The following is a 17,060-nucleotide window of genomic DNA, read 5'->3' as shown; positions in this document are numbered from 1 at the left end:
AATAAAACGAATTCTCCATTCCAAGTATGACCTGGACATATCGGCCACCAGCATCAGAAGGATGCGACGGAAAATGGGATGGACCTTTGGCGCAACAAGGTAAAATACTGAAAGCAGTATAAACCATACAGTAAATGCACTGTTAATAATCCCTTGATACGTGATATAATAATGCCATAAATCATTATACAGAGTGTGTACTTTATACTATATACAGTATGTGTGTGTGTATATACTGTATATACAGTATTCTATCCCAAAAGAGATACCTACTGTATAGGCACTCAGAGACAGCAATGAAGCATTGCCGGCTTATTGTGATGATTACATACTGTATACTGTGTGTGTGTGTTTGTGTGTATGTACAGTATGTATATATATATTACTCTGTATGTAACTTAATGTACTGTATGTACAGTTTAATGTATACAGTAGGTATATAATACAGTATACTGCACATACAGTCTACTGTATATACAGTAATCTGTAAATCTGTAATTTCATAACTGTATCTGATTTCATTATTTTTGGCTCTTCACAGGATATCTCCAATGATAAGAGATGTGAATAAAGAAAAGAGAGTGGAACAGGCACGGCGATGGATTGAGAGTGGTGAAACATTTGATGATGTCATTTTCACAGATGAATCGTCTGTTGCCCTTGAGCGGTTCTCCAGAATGTCATTCAGGAAACGTAACCATATCTCTTTAAAACCACGCCCAAAGCATCCATTGAAAATCCATGTATGGGGAGGCATATCACGATTAGGAGCTGGTCCCCTATTATTTTTCGAAGGTACAGTACAGTACTATACTTTATTCTGTGCCTGTGTTCTGTAAAAATACATGTTGTACTGTAGAGTACGTGTAACTGCACAATAAAAGGAGTTGCTTATTAATGAACAACATTTTTTGATTTCTGTAGGAATCATGGATAAGAAATATTTCCAAGAAACAATAGTAGAGAAATGTATGGTGCCATTTGTGAATAAATATTACCCAACTCACCATAGGATATTCCAAGACAATGATCCTAAACACTCCGCCTCAGCCAAATTTATGGAAGAGAAAGGTATGAATTGGGAACGCACACCACCAGAGTGAGTATTCTTTCAACAGTGTACAAGTAAAATTTTGGATAGCACTCTAGTACTGTAAAAAAAAATTTTGTTTAATAAACAGTACAATATTGTATGTTTAATTTTCTCTATTTACTGTAATGTACTGTAATTAATTTTTTCTATACGCTTTTTTTTTTTTTTTAATTAGATCACCAGACATGAACCCAATCGAATTAGTGTGGGCTCAATTGAAGAGGTACGTTAGGAGTGTTGCAAAGCCAACAACAAAACAGCAACTGGTGGATGGGATAAAGAAATTTTGGCTAGAAGTACTCACACCTGAACATTGTAATAATTATATAAATCACCTGTATAAAGTATTACCTGTTGTAGTTGAAAGAAATGGTCAAGCCACAAATATGTAGTTCTGTATTTTCTGTTTAAAATTTTAAATTGGTGCATTATTAAAAAAAATGATAAAATTGCCTTTGTCTGATTATTGCATAAACTAATGTAGAATATTATACAGTAGTAATGTTATTGATGTGTACTGTATGAACAGTTATTTTCAGTTTTATAAGTCCTGAATAAGAGTACTGTACATTTTGATCAGTGCAGTACATGGAATCGGATGTTGTAATACTTTATTTTTACATTAATATTGATGTTTTTCCAATAAATATTCAATTTTACAGTATGGTACGGTACAGTACATGAGGGTACCTGTACAGTATGATACGTCATTATGGGGGAGAAATACTGTATCCACTAAATGTACAGTAAAATGTTTTTTTCTTATTACAAACACACAAATGCATCTCAGATGGAAATATGCTATACACAGCAGACAGCTTATGGTGACAGAACTTCCCTACTGTATCCCCACCCATAGTCGTGGTATATTTTAGATTGCCTAATGAGACACTCCTGCAGCATTGCCAATGATTCATGTAAAACCTGTGTGCAAACAGTATCTGTATTGAATGCAAAGTACAGTAAGAGTACAGTATACAGTATTATCAGAGCCAAACCTGACCAACATGATGCCCTAGGCTAGATTTTGGCTGATGCCCTCTTGCACAGATGCTACGTAGTTCCGCCTCTAACCCTGCACCCCTTTCCCAGCACCATCACCCATTTTGGCGCTCCTACCCCCTATAATCTAAATAAGAACAATGTGCACATTTAGTGCCAGCCCAAAACAGTGTACAGTATGTTCTTGCTGGGAAGGGGCATGGTAACACAATAATACCCGAAGATGAAATGACACAACACAGTACTGCAACTTTATTCACATTATATCATGCAGTGGTGTCTCTTATTCTCATGACATCATATCATAGTACCACATTACTCCTAACAGTAATGCCCCTTATTCACATTACACCCCACCACATTCATCTTTATTTACATTAGACCACAGGTTCTCAAACTCAGTCCTCAGGACCCCACACAGTGCAGGTTTTGCAGGTCTCACAGAATCACAAGTGAAAAAATTAGCTCCACCTACTGTATGGACCTTCTAAAATGTGTCAGTTAGTAATGAATACATCTGTGCACTTGCTGGTTTACCTGCAAAACATGCACTGTGTGGGGTCCTGAGGACCAAGTTTGAGAACCACTGCATTAGACCATGCAGTAGTGCCCTTTCCTTATGTTACACCAGAAAATATTGTAGTACACCTTATACACATACAGTACAGTAATGCCACACATTAGTAATGCATTTCATATTTAAATTTTCTGATTTAATTTCATAGAGCCGCAGTCACTCACAGAATATAGGCATGTACTGTAGCATCTCATTTTATTCTGCAGAAGCTGATTATTCCCGTTTGGCTAGTTTGCCGCCTCTGTACAGTACAGTATATCACAATAGAAAAAAGTTATAGTGTCAGTGAAAAAAGCACCTCATGACAGATACTGTACACAAGCTCATGTCTAAATACTGTATACTGTAAGCAGTGACATTAAGGGGTACAGTACTGTATATGCAATTGCAGTCGAATTCCGGAAGGAATACGGAAAAAATGGACACGGGATCCCCCATCTTTTTAGAACCAGCACCGGGCTCTGCGCCTGGTCCTGGTGCAAAAAATAAGGGGGACAAAAAAAGCGTAGGGGTTCCCCATATTTTTTGAATCAGCACTGGGCTCCACTAGCTGGACAGATAATGCACAGCCGGGGGAGACTTTTATACAGGTCCCTGCGGCCATGGAATTAAATACCCAACTAGTCACACCTGGCCGGAGTACCCTGGAGGAGTGGGGGCCCCTTAAATCAAGGGGACCCCCCTCCAGCCACTCGATTATCTCTATCACCCCTGTGTATTGTAGCTAGGGGATTGTGACGCTCCTTCAGCATTGCCCCGTAGCCTGCAAAATCTGTGCTGTTATTTGCTCCATAGCTGAGTGCCTCCTAGGAGCTACTGTAGGAGTCACAGGCGGTAGCCATTTCAATTGAGTCTGCCCTGCTATAGAATTGTACAGGTATGTGTACATTACCGTACGGTGCATAGAACCTTTACAGTAGAAACTCTCCTGCAGCTTTGGCCTGCTTTACTGTATGTACTGTAAAACTTGTGTTTTGTCAGTTTGCTATGCGACCGAGCCCGGTGTAACGTACTGTACAGTACTGTAATGTGCATAGACCTCGCTTACAGTATCTCTGTGTATTTTGGCTAGGGGATTGTGACGCTCCTTCAGCATCGCCCCGTAGCCTGCACAGCTTATGCCATTTCTCATTCCATACCCAACTGCTGCCTGCCACGAGGTGGGGGTTCAGGAGGTGGGGGTTCATGGGTAGTGGTCGTTTTGACAGTGTGCTATGCGATTGAGTCCGGTGTACCGTAATACTGTATGCAATCCTACAGTAGCTTATCCCTCCCCTGTGTATTTTGGCTAGGGGATTGTGACGCTCCTTCAGCATAGCCCCATAACCTGCACAAGGGTTCAGGGGCGGCGGCCATTTTGCCAGTGTGCTACAGTATGTCATCGAGTCCGGTGTACCATAATATGCATACTGTGTATTTTAGCTAGGGGATTGTGACGCTCATTCAGCATTGCCCCATAGTCTGTACAATCTGGACTATTACTTGCTCCGTAGCCTAGGGCCTCTGTGGGGCAAGGAGTCATAGGTGGTAGCCATTTCTATTCAGTCTGCCCAGCTACAGAATTGTATGTGTACTGTGTACGGAGCATAGTACCTTAACCTGCATAGAACCTGCAGATTATGGTACACCGGACTCGATCGCATAGAACCGCTCATGCAGCTACTGTATGCCCTGGTTTGCAGTATGTGAATAAAACAAATAATAAAGTGTCTGAAAAAAACTACAGTAACATGCATTCGTACAGTACTTAAGGAATCGAACCCTGGACTCTGAGTATAGGAAGCGAAACACTTCACCACTTCGCCGCAGACAAATGTATAAATCCGTTGGTTTTGATTATGCTGTAATGGCTACGGGATTAGGACGATAACACTGTAGAAAATTCCTAATCTTGAGAGGCAATAGTGAACTTGTAACACACATCCATTTGCGACAGTGTACACTACTGGTTTTACAGTACTGTGTTTTGTCTGCGGGACTTGCACGCTCACATACAGTATTCATAAAGTATTGTAGATGGATCATATACTGTATGCTGTACTACTGTATTTGCGTCGGTGTCGTACTGTATATACTGTACAGTACTGTATTAAATAATGCAGCGTAATGAGTACAGTATTTGCTGTATGCAGCGTAATGAGACGCCTTAGTAAAGTAGTCCTTATTATGTATGTCAGTATTGTATTTTACGGGAGACCACACGCATGCGCAGTGGTGATTGTAAAAAGCGACATCTGGTGGCTGATCGCAGGTATTACACGTAAAGGTAACGCCAAACGTCAAATGTCTGTCTCCGTGCGATTAGATAGCCTCTCTGTGGCTAGGCGCGCCTCGCTACGCCACAGTACGCTGCGTATGGTCGAACGGGCCAACCGCCGCGGCCACTCAAGATAAAGGTGGCTACATCTGTAGTGCAACCAATTTTGATGGTAAATGGAAGGACTATTTATTTGTTCAACTCACAAAAAGTATGGATAAAAATCGGAACGGCAGGACCTTGTGCTTGTGCTTAAGCACAAGGTCCTGCCGTTCCGGAGCTCTGTCCAGGATACCATTTCAGCTGAATCTGTTTGGACTCTGGAATCCGGTATTAATCACCAATTGGTGATATATGCTTTTAAACTTCTTATTTTTTGTAAGTGTGTTATTTGTAAAAATAAAATTGTTTTATGGTTAGACATACTGCACCATATCTACATTATTTTAAGTCCCCAGTACATGTGCGGCTCTGGACGTCCTATGCCATCTAGTGGACGATTTCCAACATTACATTGAAGTTTCCATGGGAGCTGAGAAACAACACTGTCTGGTGGATGATATGCGATTTTTATCCATACTTTTTGTGAGTTGAACAAATAAATAGTCCTTCCATTTACCATCAAAATTGGTTGCACTATGTTGTGTATGTCTCACTTTTTCAGACATGTGTCTTCTTTGAAATGAATTCATGACAACAAGTGTAAAACTTTGTTACTGAAAAAAGTAAGCTATTAAGAAGATTTATCCCTGTTTGGTGAAATTAGTAGCGCCGGGTGTGGTCACGACATTGTGTGTTTGGTTCTTGTTTGGGGTCTTGGTGAAGGCTCATATGTACCACATAGGCTGCCACTATTAAGTTTTAGCGCAGATCAAACTATACCACTCTATTTCTATTGAGGAGAAAAGTCTTTATTATTATTATTGTTTTTCTTATTAGTGGAGAAAAACATTTTGTCATCACTGACTGATGTTTTCATAGTAAAATCATTATGGCAGCAGTGGGATTTGAACCCATGCCTCCATAGAAACTGTAGCCTAAATCCAGCGCCTTAGACCGCTTGGCCATGCTACCACATGGACCTGTCTGACTGAATGCTCACAGTTCTGGATCATACAGTTGAGATTACAGGAAAAAAAATGTGTTGTTTTAAATCAATACTTGAAAAGAAGTGTCATGTTATAAGTATTTAAAATACAAAAAGTTAAGGAAGCATAAAAAAGGTACAAAATTAGTAGACAATATTAATGAGTAAGGATTTTTTATTATTGATTTGCTGTTTAGTAGAGTAAAACAGTTTGACATCAATAAATGTCATTTTCTCTTGAAAATAATTATGGCAGCAGTCGGATTTGAACCCACGCCTCCAAAGAGACTGGAGTCTTAATCCAGCGCCTTAGACCGCTCGGCCATGCTACCACATATCTATTTTGGCTCCAAAGGTCATAGTTTATTATTTTACATATTATTTTTTAAGTTTGAGAAGACTCTTGAAATTGTGATGAACTGTTTTAAAATCTAGGACAGATGATGAACTTTTCAACCTTCCAATATTTTACTTTAGCAACTTAGTGGCCTTAGACCGCTCGGCCATGGTACCACATGGACACTCTTAGCTCACAGATCTGGGTCATATAGCTCAGGTTACAGTAAAAACATTTTTTTAAATCAATATTTAAAAAGAAGTGTAATGCAAAAAGTGTTTAAATTATGTACAAAACGTTTTGGAAGGTTAAAAAAGTACATAAATTGACATAAAATATCAATGAGAAAGGATATTTGTATTATTCATTTTCTGTTTAGTAGAGAAAAAACACTTTGACATCAATTACTTATTTTTTCTCAGGGAAAATAATTATGGCGGCAGTAGGTTTTGAACCAATTCCTCCAAAGAATCTGGAACTTTAATCCAGCACCTTAGACACTGCTGATTTTTAGCTAATGCATCTGGATCATATTGATCAGATGTTGAGGAGAAAGGACTTTATTATTATTGATTTTCTTATTAGTGGAGAAAAACACATTGCCATCACTGACTGACATTTTCATAGTAAAATCATTATGGAAGCAGTGGAATTCGGACCCACGCCTCCAGAGAGACTGGAACTTAAATCCAGTGCCTTAGATCGCTCGCCCTTGCTACCCCATGGATACTTTTGACTCAAATCTCAGAGTTCTGGATCATATAGTTAAGATTACAAGAAAAAATTGTGTAGTTATAAATCAATACTTGAAAAGAAGTGTCATGTTAAAAGTGTTTAAAATACAAAAATTTAAAAAAGGTACAAAATTAGCAGACAATATTAATTAGAAAGGATTTTTTATTATTGACTTGCTGTTTAGTGGAGAAAAACACTTTGACATCAATGACAGTCGTTTTATCTTGAAAATAATTATGACAGTAGTGGAATTTGAACCCATGCCTCCAAACAGACTGGAGCCTTCATGCAACATCTTAGACCCCTCAGCCACCTTTCTACCTTGACTACATAGCTCATAGTTTATAGTTTTACATATTATTTTTACATTTTGAGAAGACCCTTGAAATTATGATAAACTGTTTTAAAATCTAGGGCAGATGATGAACTTTTTAACCTACCAATATTTTATTTTAGCAGCTTAGTGGCCTTAGACCACTCGGTCATGGTACCAAATGAACACTCTTAGCTCACAGATCTGGGCCATATAGCACAGATTAACGTACAAAGATTTTTTTTTTGTTTTAAATAAATACTTAAAAAGAAGTGTCATACCAAAAGTGTTTAAGTTATGTACAAAATGTTTTGGAAGGTTAAAAAAGTACATCAATTGACATAAAATATTAATGAGAAAGGATTTTTTTTATTATTCATTTGCTGTTTAGTAAAGAAAAACACTTTGACATCAAGTACTTATTTTTTCTTAGGAAAAATAATTATGGCGGCAGTAGGTTTTGATCCAAAGCCTCCAAAGAAACTGGAACCTTAATCCAGCGCCTTAGATACTGCTGATTTTTAGCTCATGCATCTGGATCATATCAATCAGCTATTGAGGAGAAAAGTCTTTATTATTATTGTTTTCTTATCAGTGGAGAAAAACATTTTGTCATCACTGACTGATGTTTTCATAGTAAAATCATTATGGCAGTAGTGGGATTTGAACCCACGCCTCCAGAGAGACTGGAGCCTAAACCCAGCGCCTTAGACCACTCGGCCATGCTACCACATGGACCTGTCTGACTGACAGCTCACAGTTCTGGATCATACAGTTGAGATTACAGGAAAAAATGTGTTGTTTTAAATCAATACTTGAAAAGAAGTGTCATGTTACAAGTATTTAAAATACAAAAAGTTAAGGAAGCATAAAAAAGGTACAAAATTAGTAGACAATATTAATGAGTAAGGATTTTTTATTATTGATTTGCTGTTTAGTAGAGTAAAACAGTTTGACATCAATAAATGTCATTTTCTCTTAAAAATAATTATGGCAGCAGTGGGATTTGAACCCACGCCTCCAAAGAGACTGGAGCCTTAATCCAGCGCCTTAGACCGCTCAGCTACGCTACCACATATCCATTTTGGCTCCAAAGGTCATAGTTTATTATTTTACATATTATTTTTAAAGTTTGAGAAGACTCTTGAAATTGTGATAAACTGTTTTAAAATCTAGGACAGATGATGAACTTTTCAACCTTCCAATATTTTACTTTAGCAACTTAGTGGCCTTAGACCGCTCGGCCATGGTACCACATGGACACTCTTAGCTCACAGATCTGGGTCATTTAGCTCAGGTTACAGTAAAAACATTTTTTAAATCAATATTTAAAAAGAAGTGTAATGCAAAAAGTGTTTAAATTATGTACAAAACGTTTTGGAATGTTAAAAAAGTACATAAATTGACATAAAATATCAATGAGAAAGGATATTTTTATTATTCATTTGCTGTTTAGTAGAGAAAAAACACTTTGACATCAATTACTTATTTTTTCTCAGGGAAAATAATTATGGCGGCAGTAGGTTTTGAACCAATTCCTGCAGATATAGGGTTAAGCCCCCAGGCTGATCGACAAGGCCTCTCCGTCACTGGGGGTCCCTAATATTAGGTATGGGTCCGGGGTGCAGGACCCCATAATGTCGGCACAGGTCGGCTACCCCAGGTCAGCACACAAGTGAAAGTTAATAGGGTTAATAAGAAGCACAGAAGTGCTATGTGAGTGGTGTGATTAAAATAATACAAAAATATATACAAAGTGATAGGGAAACTCATAAGTGTTAATAAAGTGTTAGGGTGTGCCGACCTGAAGCAGCCCAGCGATACCGACACAGGGGCCACCACACCCCACACCCACCCCATTTATGTCGGTATCGCTGGGCTGCTTCAGGTCGGCACACCCTAACACTTTATTAACACTTATGAGTTTCCCTATCACTTTGTATATATTTTTGTATTATTTTAATCACACCACTCACATAGCACTTCTGTGCTTCTTATTAACCCTATTAACTTTCACTTGTGTGCTGACCTGGGGTAGCCGACCTGTGCCGACATTATGGGGTCCTGCACCCCGGACCCATACCTAATATTAGGGACCCCCAGTGACGGAGAGGCCTTGTCGATCGGCCTGGGGGCTTAACCCTATATCTGCAGATATACGCAACCAAGATCTCCGTATTATCTGACTATTATGTAGGAATATTATTCACTCAGTGTGCATTAGGGAACCATTGTTTTTTCCTTCACAGAATTACCCCTCCCTTTTAGCACCTGAGTGACATCACTATCTGATTGAGCAGTTCACCATTTTTTTGCTTTGAACCAATTCCTCCAAAGAATCTGGAACTTTAATCCATCACCTTAGACACTGCTGATTTTTAGCTAATGCATCTGGATCATATTGATCAGATGTTGAGGAGAAAGGACTTTATTATTATTGATTTTCTTATTAGTGGAGAAAAACACATTGCCATCACTGACTGACATTTTCATAGTAAAATCATTATGGAAGCTGTGGGATTCGGACCCACGCCTCCAGAGATACTGGAACCTAAATCCAGTGCCTTAGATTGCTCGCCCTTGCTACCCCATGGATACTTTTGACTCAAAGCTCAGAGTTCTGGATCATATAGTTAAGATTACAAGAAAAATTTGTGTAGTTATAAATCAATACTTGAAAAGAAGTGTCATGTTAAAAGTGTTTAAAATACAAAAATTTAAAAAAGGTACAAAATTAGCAGACAATATTAATTAGAAAGGATTTTTTATTATTGACTTGCTGTTTAGTGGAGAAAAACACTTTGACATCAATGACAGTCATTGTATCTTGAAAATAATTATGACAGCAGTGGAATTTGAACCCATGCCTCCAAACAGACTGGAGCCTTAATGCAGCATCTTAGACCGCTCAGCCACATTTCTACCTTGACTCCATAGCTCATAGTTTATAATTTTACATATTATTTTTACATTTTGAGAAGACTTGAAATTATGATAAACTGTTTTAAAATCTAGGGCAGATGATGAACTTTTTAACCTACCAATATTTTATTTTAGCAGCTTAGTGGCCTTAGACCGTTCGGCCATGGTACCAAATGAACACTCTTAGCTCACAGATCTGGGCCATATAGCACAGATTACAGTACAAACATTTTTTTGGTTTTAAATAAATACTTAAAAAGAAGTGTCATACCTAAAGTGTTTAAGTTATGTACAAAATGTTTTGGAAGGTTAAAAAAGTACATAAATTGACATAAAATATTAATGAGAAAGGATTTTTTTATTATTCATTTGCTGTTTAGTAAAGAAAAACACTTTGACATCAATGACTTATTTTTTCTTAGGAAAAATAATTATGGCGGCAGTAGGTTTTGATCCAAAGCCTCCAAAGAAACTGGAACTTTAATGCAGCGCCTTAGACACTGCTGATTTTTAGCTCATGCATCTGGATCATATCAATCAGCTATTGAGGAGAAAAGTCTTTATTATTATTGTTTTTCTTATTAGTGGAGAAAAACATTTTGTCATCACTGACTGATGTTTTCATAGTAAAATCATTATGGCAGCAGTGGAATTTGAACCCACGCCTCCAGAGAGACTGGAGCCTAAATCCAGCGACTTAGACCGCTCGGCCATGCTACCACATGAACCTGTTTGACTGAAAGCTCACAGTTTTGGATCATACAGTTGAGATTACAGGAAAAAAATGTGTTGTTTTAAATCAATACTTGAAAAGAAGTGTCATGTTACAAGTATTTAAAATACAAAAAGTTAAGGAAGCATAAAAAAGGTACAAAATTAGTAGACAATATTAATGAGTAAGGATTTTTTATTATTGATTTGCTGTTTAGTAGAGTAAAACAGTTTGACATCAATAAATGTCATTTTCTCTTGAAAATAATTATGGCAGCAGTGGGATTTGAACCCTCACCTCCAAAGAGACTGGAGCCTTAATCCAGCCCCTTAGACCGCTCGGACATGCTACCACATATCTATTTTGGCTCCAAAGGTCATAGTTTATTATTTTACATATTATTTTTAAAGTTTGAGAAGACTCTTGAAATTGTGATAAACTGTTTTAAAATCTAGGATAGATGATGAACTTTTCAACCTATCAATATTTTACTTTAGCAACTTAGTGGCCTTAGACTGCTCGGCCATGGTACCACATGGACACTCTTAGCTCACAGATCAGGGTCATATAGCTCAGGTTACAGTAAAAACATTTTTTAAATCAATATTTAAAAAAGAAGTGTAATGCAAAAAGTGTTTAAATTATGTACAAAACGTTTTGGAAAGTTAAAAAAGTACATAAATTGACATAAAATATCAATGAGAAAGGATATTTTTATTATTCATTTGCTGTTTAGTAGAGAAAAAACACTTTGACATCAATTACTTATTTTTTCTCAGGGAAAATAGTTATGGCGGCAGTAGGTTTTGAACCAATTCCTCCAAAGAATCTGGAACCTTAATCCAGCACCTTAGACACTGCTGATTTTTAGCTAATGCATCATATTGATCAGATGTTGAGGAGAAAGGACTTTATTATTATTGATTTTCTTATTAGTGGAGAAAAACACATTGCCATCACTGACTGACATTTTCATAGTAAAATCATTATGGAAGCAGTGGGATTCGGACCCACGCCTCCAGAGAGTATGGAACCTAAATCCAGTGCCTTAGATCGCTCGCCCTTGCTACCCCATAAATACTTTTGACTCAAAGCTCAGAGTTCTGGATCATATAGTTAAGATTAAAAGAAAAAATTGTGTAGTTATAAATCAATACTTGAAAAGAAGTGTCATGTTAAAAGTTTTTAAAATACAAAAATTTAAAAAAGGTACAAAATTAGCAGACAATATTAATTAGAAAGGATTTTTTATTATTGACTTGCTGTTTAGTGGAGAAAAACACTTTGACATCAATGACAGTCATTTTATCTTGAAAATAATTATGACAGCAGTGGAATTTGAACCCATGCCTCCAAACAGACTGGAGCCTTAATGCAGCATCTTAGACCGCTCAGCCACATTTCTACCTTGACTCCATAGCTCATAGTTTATAATTTTACATATTATTTTTACATTTTGAGAAGACTCTTGAAATTATGATAAACTGTTTTAAAATCTAGGGCAGATGATGAACTTTTTAACCTACCAATATTTTATTTTAGCAGCTTAGTGGCCTTAGACCGCTCGGCCATGGTACCAAATGAACACTCTTAGCTCACAGATCTGGGCCATATAGCTCAGATTACAGTACAAACATTTTTTTTTGTTTTAAATAAATACTTAAAAAGAAGTGTCATACCAAAAGTGTTTAAGTTATGTACAAAATGTTTTGGAAGGTTAAAAAAGTACATCAATTGACATAAAATATTAATGAGAAATAATTTTTTTATTATTCGTTTGCTGTTTAGTAAAGAAAAACACTTTGACATCAATTACTTATTTTTTCTTAGGAAAAATAATTATGGCGGCAGTAGGTTTTGATCCAAAGCCTCCAAAGAAACTGGAACCCTAATCCAGCGCCTTAGACACTGCTGATTTTTAGCTCATGCATCTGGATCATATCAATCAGCTATTGAGGAGAAAAGTCTTTATTATTATTGTTTTTCTTATTAGTGGAGAAAAACATTTTGTCATCACTGACTGATGTTTTCATAGTAAAATCATTATGGCAGCAGCAGGATTGGAACCCACGCCTCCAGAGAGACTGTAGCCTAAATCCAGCGCCTTAGACCGCTCGGCCATGCTACCACATGGACCTGTCTGACTGAATGCTCACAGTTCTGGATCATACAGTTGAGATTACAGGAAAAAAATGTGTTGTTTTAAATCAATACTTGAAAAGAAGTGTCATGTTACAAGTATTTAAAATACAAAAAGTTAAGGAAGCATAAAAAAGGTACAAAATTAGTAGACAATATTAATGAGTAAGGCTTTTTTATTATTGATTTGCTGTTTAGTAGAGTAAAACAGTTTGACATCAATAAATGTAATTTTCTCTTGAAAATAATTATGGCAGCAGTGGGATTTGAACCCACGCCTCCAAAGAGACTGCAGCCTTAATCCAGCGCCTTAGACCACTCGGCCATGCTACCACATATCTATTTTTGCTCCAAAGGTCATAGTTTATTATTTTACATATTATTTTTAAAGTTTGAGAACACTCTTGAAATTGTGATAAACTGTTTTAAAATCTAGGACAGATGATGAACTTTTCAACCTTCCAATATTTTACTTTAGCAACTTAGTGGCCTTAGACCGCTCGGCCATGGTTCCACATGGACACTCTTAGCTCACAGATCTGGGTCATATAGCTCAGGTTACAGTAAAAACATTTTTTTAAATCAATATTTAAAAAGAAGTGTAATGCAAAAAGTGTTTAAATTATGTACAAAACGTTTTGGAAGGTTAAAAAAAGTACATAAATTGACATAAAATATCAATGAGAAAGGATATTTTTATTATTCATTTGCTGTTTAGTAGAGAAAAAACACTTTGACATCAATTACTTATTTTTTCTCAGGGAAAATAATTATGGTGGCAGTAGGTTTTGAACCAATTCCTCCAAAGAATCTGGAACTTTAATCCAGCACCTTAGACACTGCTGATTTTTAGCTAATGCATCTGGATCATATTGATCAGATGTTGAGGAGAAAGGACTTTATTATTATTGATTTTCTTATTAGTGGAGAAAAACACATTGCCATCACTGACTGACATTTTCATAGTAAAATCATTATGGAAGCAGTGGGATTCAGACCCACGCCTCCAGAGAGACTGGAACCTAAATCCAGTGCCTTAGACCGCTCGCCCTTGCTACCCCATGGATACTTTTGACTCAAAGCTCAGAGTTCTGGATCATATAGTTAAGATTACAAGAAAAAATTGTGTAGTTATAAATCAATACTTGAAAAGAAGTGTCATGTTAAAAGTGTTTAAAATACAAAAATTTAAAAAAGGTACAAAATTAGCAGACAATATTAATTAGAAAGGATTTTTTATTATTGACTTGCTGTTTAGTGGAGAAAAACACTTTGACATCAATGATAGTCATTTTATCTTGAAAATAATTATGACAGCAGTGGAAATTGAACCCATGCCTCCAAACAGACTGGAGCCTTAATGCAGCATCTTAGACCGCTCAGCCACATTTCTACCTTGACTCCATAGCTCATAGTTTATAATTTTACATATTATTTTTACATTTTGAGAAGACTCTTGAAATTATGATAAACTGTTTTAAAATCTAGGGCAGATGATGAACTTTTTAACCTACCAATATTTTATTTTAGCAGCTTAGTGGCCTTAGACCGCTCGGCCATGGTACCAAATGAACACTCTTAGCTCACAGATCTGGGCCATATAGCACAGATTACAGTACAAACATTTTTTTGGTTTTAAATAAATACTTAAAAAGAAGTGTCATACCAAAAGTGTTTAAGTTATGTACAAAATGTTTTGGAAGGTTAAAAAAGTACATAAATTGACATAAAATATTAATGAGAAAGGATTTTTTTATTATTCATTTGCTGTTTAGTAAAGAAAAACACTTTGACATCAATGACTTATTTTTTCTTAGGAAAAATAATTATGGTGGCAGTAGGTTTTGATCCAAATCCTCCAAAGAAACTGGAACCTTAATCCAGCGCCTTAGACACTGCTGATTTTTAGCTCATGCATCTGGATCATATCATTCAGCTATTGAGGAGAAAAGTCTTTATTATTATTATTGTTTTTCTTATTAGTGGAGAAAAACATTTTGTCATCACTGACTGATGTTTTCATAGTAAAATCATTATGGCAGCAGTGGGATTTGAACCCATGCCTCCATAGAGACTGTAGCCTAAATCCAGCGCCTTAGACCGCTCGGCCATGCTACCACATGGACCTGTCTGACTGAATGCTCACAGTTCTGGATCATACAGTTGAGATTACAGGAAAAAAAATGTGTTGTTTTAAATCAATACTTGAAAAGAAGTGTCATGTTATAAGTATTTAAAATACAAAAAGTTAAGGAAGCATAAAAAAGGTACAAAATTAGTAGACAATATTAATGAGTAAGGATTTTTTATTATTGATTTGCTGTTTAGTAGAGTAAAACAGTTTGACATCAATAAATGTCATTTTCTCTTGAAAATAATTATGGCAGCAGTCGGATTTGAACCCACACCTCCAAAGAGACTGGAGTCTTAATCCAGCGCCTTAGACCGCTCGGCCATGCTACCACATACATATTTTTTTTTGCTCCAAAGGTCATAGTTTATTATTTTACATATTATTTTTTAAGTTTGAGAAGACTCTTGAAATTGTGATGAACTGTTTTAAAATCTAGGACAGATGATGAACTTTTCAACCTTCCAATATTTTACTTTAGCAACTTAGTGGCCTTAGACCGCTCGGCCATGGTACCACATGGACACTCTTAGCTCACAGATCTGGGTCATATAGCTCAGGTTACAGTAAAAACATTTTTTTAAATCAATATTTAAAAAGAAGTGTAATGCAAAAAGTGTTTAAATTATGTACAAAACGTTTTGGAAGGTTAAAAAAGTACATAAATTGACATAAAATATCAATGAGAAAGGATATTTGTATTATTCATTTTCTGTTTAGTAGAGAAAAAACACTTTGACATCAATTACTTATTTTTTCTCAGGGAAAATAATTATGGCGGCAGTAGGTTTTGAACCAATTCCTCCAAAGAATCTGGAACTTTAATCCAGCACCTTAGACACTGCTGATTTTTAGCTAATGCATCTGGATCATATTGATCAGATGTTGAGGAGAAAGGACTTTATTATTATTGATTTTCTTATTAGTGGAGAAAAACACATTGCCATCACTGACTGACATTTTCATAGTAAAATCATTATGGAAGCAGTGGAATTCGGACCCACGCCTCCAGAGAGACTGGAACTTAAATCCAGTGCCTTAGATCGCTCGCCCTTGCTACCCCATGGATACTTTTGACTCAAATCTCAGAGTTCGGGATCATATAGTTAAGATTACAAGAAAAAATTGTGTAGTTATAAATCAATACTTGAAAAGAAGTGTCATGTTAAAAGTGTTTAAAATACAAAAATTTAAAAAAGGTACAAAATTAGCAGACAATATTAATTAGAAAGGATTTTTTATTATTGACTTGCTGTTTAGTGGAGAAAAACACTTTGACATCAATGACAGTCGTTTTATCTTGAAAATAATTATGACAGTAGTGGAATTTGAACCCATGCCTCCAAACAGACTGGAGCCTTCATGCAACATCTTAGACCCCTCAGCCACATTTCTACCTTGACTCCATAGCTCATAGTTTATAGTTTTACATATTATTTTTACATTTTGAGAAGACTCTTGAAATTATGATAAACTGTTTTAAAATCTAGGGCAGATGATGAACTTTTTAACCTACCAATATTTTATTTTAGCAGCTTAGTGGCCTTAGACCACTCGGTCATGGTACCAAATGAACACTCTTAGCTCACAGATCTGGGCCATATAGCACAGATTAACGTACAAAGATTTTTTTTTTTGTTTTAAATAAATACTTAAAAAGAAGTGTCATACCAAAAGTGTTTAAGTTATGTACAAAATGTTTTGGAAGGTTAAAAAAGTACATCAATTGACATAAAATATTAATGAGAAAGGATT

The 17,060-nt window shown here is 36.2% G+C and overlaps 7 non-coding genes across 7 annotated transcripts; all 7 read right to left on the bottom strand.

Moving 5' to 3' along the window:
- Nucleotides 1–6,266: 6,266 nt before the first annotated feature.
- Nucleotides 6,267–6,348, bottom strand: TRNAL-AAG (transfer RNA leucine (anticodon AAG)). Its single transcript has one exon. It is a non-coding gene; the product is annotated as a tRNA-Leu (tRNA).
- A 1,701-nt stretch (nt 6,349–8,049) lies between these two features.
- TRNAL-UAG (transfer RNA leucine (anticodon UAG)) lies at nt 8,050–8,131 on the bottom strand. The gene has a single exon. It is a non-coding gene; the product is annotated as a tRNA-Leu (tRNA).
- A 261-nt stretch (nt 8,132–8,392) lies between these two features.
- On the bottom strand, nt 8,393–8,474 carry TRNAL-AAG (transfer RNA leucine (anticodon AAG)). Its single transcript has one exon. It is a non-coding gene; the product is annotated as a tRNA-Leu (tRNA).
- A 2,487-nt stretch (nt 8,475–10,961) lies between these two features.
- Nucleotides 10,962–11,043, bottom strand: TRNAL-UAG (transfer RNA leucine (anticodon UAG)). Its single transcript has one exon. It is a non-coding gene; the product is annotated as a tRNA-Leu (tRNA).
- A 2,382-nt stretch (nt 11,044–13,425) lies between these two features.
- TRNAL-AAG (transfer RNA leucine (anticodon AAG)) lies at nt 13,426–13,507 on the bottom strand. Its single transcript has one exon. It is a non-coding gene; the product is annotated as a tRNA-Leu (tRNA).
- A 1,703-nt stretch (nt 13,508–15,210) lies between these two features.
- On the bottom strand, nt 15,211–15,292 carry TRNAL-UAG (transfer RNA leucine (anticodon UAG)). The gene has a single exon. It is a non-coding gene; the product is annotated as a tRNA-Leu (tRNA).
- Nucleotides 15,293–15,555: 263 nt separating this feature from the next.
- Nucleotides 15,556–15,637, bottom strand: TRNAL-AAG (transfer RNA leucine (anticodon AAG)). Its single transcript has one exon. It is a non-coding gene; the product is annotated as a tRNA-Leu (tRNA).
- Nucleotides 15,638–17,060: the final 1,423 nt, after the last annotated feature.

The sequence above is a fragment of the Pseudophryne corroboree genome, chromosome 3, assembly GCF_028390025.1.
Source record: "Pseudophryne corroboree isolate aPseCor3 chromosome 3, aPseCor3.hap2, whole genome shotgun sequence".
Classification (NCBI taxonomy): Eukaryota; Metazoa; Chordata; class Amphibia; order Anura; family Myobatrachidae; genus Pseudophryne; species Pseudophryne corroboree.
This window is presented reverse-complemented; position numbering and strand designations above follow the sequence as displayed.